This window comes from Asparagus officinalis, chromosome 3, assembly GCF_001876935.1.
Source record: "Asparagus officinalis chromosome 3, Aspof.V1, whole genome shotgun sequence".
NCBI classification, from domain to species: domain Eukaryota; kingdom Viridiplantae; phylum Streptophyta; class Magnoliopsida; order Asparagales; family Asparagaceae; genus Asparagus; species Asparagus officinalis.
Window position 1 is genome coordinate 21,889,759 of NC_033796.1, and position 5,185 is coordinate 21,894,943.

General features: G+C 33.6%; 1 protein-coding gene across 1 annotated transcript in view; it reads right to left on the bottom strand.

The window, feature by feature from the left end:
• The window catches only part of LOC109833350 (polyubiquitin), a 6,810-nt gene extending 4,948 nt beyond the window's left edge, over positions 1-1,862 (bottom strand). The window contains exon 1 of the mRNA XM_020400997.1: positions 1,800-1,862. The gene's annotated coding sequence lies outside the window, so the exon portion shown is untranslated. The remainder of the gene's footprint in view (positions 1-1,799) is intronic.

Sequence of the window (5,185 nt, forward strand, 5' to 3'; positions counted from 1 at the left end):
AAAAAGAAGGTAGAATTACCTATATACCCATCACATTTCTATTAGAATGTAAAATGTCCTTCAAACTTTTTGATACCCCCACTAAGTTTTTTATATAGTAATATAGATAGATGCAATACACAACTTTTAATTTCCTTGATTACAGTTATATCACCCACCAAATTATCTGTATTTGTAAATTTGTCCTCCAAATTATCTATATTGTAAATTTATTTATATGTATTTGGTTAGTTTCTATCTGTTAATGAAAAAAATACTAAAATTATTTTGATTACTATTAAATGAGATTACCGAATTTCATTAAATAGCTGGACGAATAATAGTCGAACAGTTTGTTATTGGTTCAATTCTACGCCTAGCAATTACTATCTATGCTTTGAAGGTTTTTTCACATAACCTCATAAATTTTGGGTGTCTACCAAAACCCGGATGGACTTAACCTTTTCTCACCGGACCCCTACCCGTACATTACAAGTAATTAAGATGTTTTTGAGCGGAAAAGCTCATAATATATCATTTGTCATTTGTAAGCAACATAAAATCTCCTCTAGGTTTTAAATTTTTCTCTCAAATAAAAATTCTATTTATTTGCAAATCATGTGCAGGGGTCCTATGAGAAAATTTCAAAGTTCACGGGGGTTCTCGCTGCAACTTAAAGTTCAGGGGGCCATGCGAGATAAACAAAGTTTAAGGTGCTTTGTGAAAAGACTCCCACTCTCAGGCGGTCTCGTGAAATTGACCCGATGAAAACCGGTTCCACCTCCGGTTCACCCTCAGAAAAGGGGAGAGAAAAGCTTCAGTAAATTTCCTCTCCCTCTCTCTCTCTCTCTCTCTTCCCCCGATGGCGTCCAAAGTCCTCATGGTGATCTCTCTCTCTCTCATGGCGCCCAAAGCCCAGAGTTTTCAATTTTTATTCCCTGATTTTTTTTTTATTTTTGCAGGTGGCGGAAAAACCTAGCATCGCCCTCTCCATTGCATCTGCGCTCTCTCGAGGCCGGGTCGGTCTTATTTTTCTTAATTTTTTCTTTAGAACAAATTTTTTAAACAGACCCATTCCAACTTTTTATTTTCAAAACCGACTCTTTTTTTTTTATTTACCAAAACCGACCCGATTTTGTGATTAGCAGACTAATCACCTTCCTAAATAGTCGGGGTTGGCAACCCCGACTATTTAGGACGGTGTTAAACCCTAATTAGAAGCATTAAACCCTAAAAATTAATGTCCTAAATAGTCGGGGTTGCCAACCCCGACTATTTAGGAAGGTGATTAGTCTGCTAATCACAAAATCGGGTCGGTTTTGGTAAAAAAAAAAAAAAAGAGTCGGTTTTGAAAATAAAAAGTTAGAATGGGTCTGTTTAAAAAATTTGTTCATAAAAAAATTACCCATCAAAAGTTCAGACAGTTCCCAAATCAATCAGATCTAAGACATATTTTTTATGTTATCATAATTTCACAAAAATCTCACAATAACAGAAACAATCTCTTAAATTGAGACGATCTATTAGAATTGTAACCAAAAGCCCTAAACCCATGAAGACAAAATTATTTATCACAACTCCTGGAGATTTCAATCCCATCAGACCCAACATCGTCATATTATCATGGCCAAAATCCAAAAACACGAATCCTAGATCGTTGAGATCAAACAATTAAATTAGGGCCAAGGAGAATCACAGATCTAAAATCTACGGATCTCAACAGGGTCTAAGAAATACCACAGATATAAATCTAGGGATCTGAAAAAAAAACGCAAAAAATAAATAGAAAAAAATGTTGAATATAGAATCTCTGAACGAACCTTGATAAGAGAACGATCGGAGATATTCGCGGCGCTTGAGAAAGATTTTGATGAGGGAAAAAAATAGAATTGGGGCTTAATTTATAGCCGAGGTTGCCGACCTAAGTCGTTAGAGAAACCCAATAAGAACGCGACACGTGTACGGTATGAGCTGTAAAGGCGTGCCTTGAACGGCAACGCTTGCTTTCTCTCCTTGTTGGGAGGAACTAGGAAGTCTCGTGAGGCGTCGGAAAGGTCGAGGTAGCGGAGGGTTCGGTCTCCGTTAGTTGACGTCGTTAGTGATGTCTGCCGTTAAAGTTTTTTCTAGATAAGCCACGTCCACTCAATAAGTGGGGTTCGCAATTGCTAATCTATCTATCCATCTAAATGTGCATGTTTGCTGTATTCACTTCTAAACAGTAATTTTGAGAGTTGGATTGCCGAAAATGCCATTTTGAACTTGGCCTGATTTGATTTGGGAGAAGGGTAATTTTGTCCTCACACACCCCTAAAGTTACTGTTTGGATAAATGTGTGGTGCATGGATAATATGAAATTATACTAACTCAGTATTTTGATCGTACAGGTAAGTCTAGAAGGTTAAATTTTTTTTATACGTCTCTGGAGGTTTTTTCTTGAGTCTTATGAACGTCCTTTTAGATTTAATTGAAAGGAATTTTTCTTTTAAATTGCTACTTTTTCTTTTCTATTTTTTTTATATATACTCTGTTTTTTAATAAATATGGGCATATAAATAACTTATAGTATTTTATGAGATTTTTTAAACTATGGACTGTTATAATCTGATAAAGATTAGAAAAATATTTGATTATTAGAATTTTTCTAATTACGAATGAAGATTTGATGAGATTGTCCATATGTTACCTTCTAATAGGAAAAAGAGACATGTTGATACTTACGCTATGACACATGTTGACTTTTTATATCTTTATAATATGACACGTGTCCATATGTCATCTTCCAATAGGATAAAGATGTATGTCGATACTTATATTATGACACATGTTAACTTTTTATATTTTTATAATATGTCACGTGTTAATTTTTCTATGCATATAGGAATTCCACTAATTTCCCTTTATATATATAAAGGGAGGATAATTGGTGATTCAAATACCAATTTCCCCCTTTATAAATCAATAAATATATTAGATAATTTTATCGTGCTGCAGAAAAAAGAGTAAAACATACACAACAGGAAAAAAGATATTAACTAAAGAATAGAGATAGAAAATTTTTGGATGTGATTTTCGATGTTATACTTTCGTGGGGTAACAAAACAGGGACATAAATAAACCTATTTTCGGTCCTTTATATCAAGCTTGTATGAGTTGTATCCCTAATGATGTTTATGCTCAGTTTAAGGTTCTAAATTTGAAAGTTGTTCAGAAATCATCAACTCTATCAGCACAAACAGATATACAATTTATCATAATTGATTTAAATTTTTTTTTGAGAAAAAGGATGGAATACCACAAAGGTATTCCAGCCAGCTAAATTAAGATTTGGTTGTTATAATTGATTTAAATTAATTAAGTTGCATTAAACAAACACCAATTGCAAACGGAACGCAACTGCAACCATTTGTATTAAATGTATATCAACTCTTATCCACGTAAACATATTTTGGTTCAACTAGCACTAAACAATTCCAATTGGATGACAACTCCAACCAATCGTGTGTAAAAATATAAAAAAAAAACAATAATTCTATCAGGCGATGAACTTTATTTTCTTGTCATCATCCACAACATCACCAATATCTTTTTTTTTAATTAATAATAATAATAATAATAATAATAATAAAATTACCCAGGCTCTTAATGAGCGTAACTTTAATTGAAATAGCCTCTTATTTGTTTCCTTAATCACCCACCCCACCCCACCCCCAACCCCAACACCACCCCACCCCACACACACAAAAAAAAAACGAAGTAAGGCATGATTTAGTAGGGTGCATGATGAGGGCAGGTAAGATAAATGAAAGGTGTAATGAGGTGCAACGCTTCTTTTGTTTATTGTTTGGTAGAAAGAAAGAAGAGAGAAAACACATTAATTTATAATTTATAGTTCACTTTCTCTCTATTCTTGAACCCCTCCTATTTGGAGAGATTCTTCTCTTTCCTCATTTTTAGTTCATTTTAAGTTATCCCCTACACTACCCCACTTTCCCTTACCCTACCTTCTCTTCTTAACACCCTCTACAAAAATGCACTTAAAATTTTATCCCTTCCTCTACCTTACTTCCCCCTCTACTAAACCAAGTCTAAGAATAGAGTACTAGCAACGTTTAGTGCCTTATAATTTTTCTACTGTTTTGACACAACCACAAACAAAAGAGTGCGGTCGTGATGAATCACCATTTTTAATACTATTTTTAAGGAAGGACCACACTCTTTTATTTGTGGTAATGTCAAAGTAGTAGAAAAGTTATAGTACACTTATCACTACTCTTAAGAATATCGGTCTTCAAGCTTCAATTCATACATACTCCTGGACTACATATTAATAAATTGATGCTCTCTGTCCCAATAAAACCCGATATACAAGGACCCCACTCTTTTGTTTATGGTAATGCCAAAGTAGTAGAAAAGTTAGTACATTGATCACTACTCTTAAGAATATGGGTCTTCAAGCTTCAATTCATACCTACTCCTAAACTACATATTAATAAATTGATGCTTCATGCCCCAATAAAACCAATACCTAGTTAAAGTCAATTATATTTGTTGCATAAGTCCTCAGCTTTACTCATTGTTGACGTTAAATGATCACACAGTCAATTAAATTGGTGGATGATGGTGAAGTTGATGAGGAGATGCTTCCTTCCCCGAATATTCGTTTCTGAGTTGAGTGGTTGGAGCCTACACATATAAAAACCTGTGAGAGGACGGGGACTGGTTCCCCCTGTTGGCCTTTTTGTTTTGATGATGATTTATAAACAATCCCTAATATTGTATGTCTAGTGTTTGTATTTTCTTATTAGGTATTCTAGACAAACAATAAGTTTGAGGATGGATGGAATCGAGCATTCACAATCATATACATTGGAAGATGGAAGGAATAGTGGAGTAAAGCAATACATTTCAAGTCAAGATTCAAGATCAAACTTCATCCGTAAAGTTTACCAAGTCAAGTTTTATATTGAAGATCTAGATAGCTTGGGTAATTTAGTTTTAGGTTTATACTTGTGTGTTTGTACTTAAAGCTCAATCATATACACACATACACGTATTTGGTTTATATATATATATATATAGTTGTATATATATATATATATACACACAAGTTTTGGTTTTTGGTTTTCAAGTTTAAATATGAAACAAATGAATATAATTGAAAAATCATATTTGTTTCATGTTTATATGCTTATATATGATTCCATCA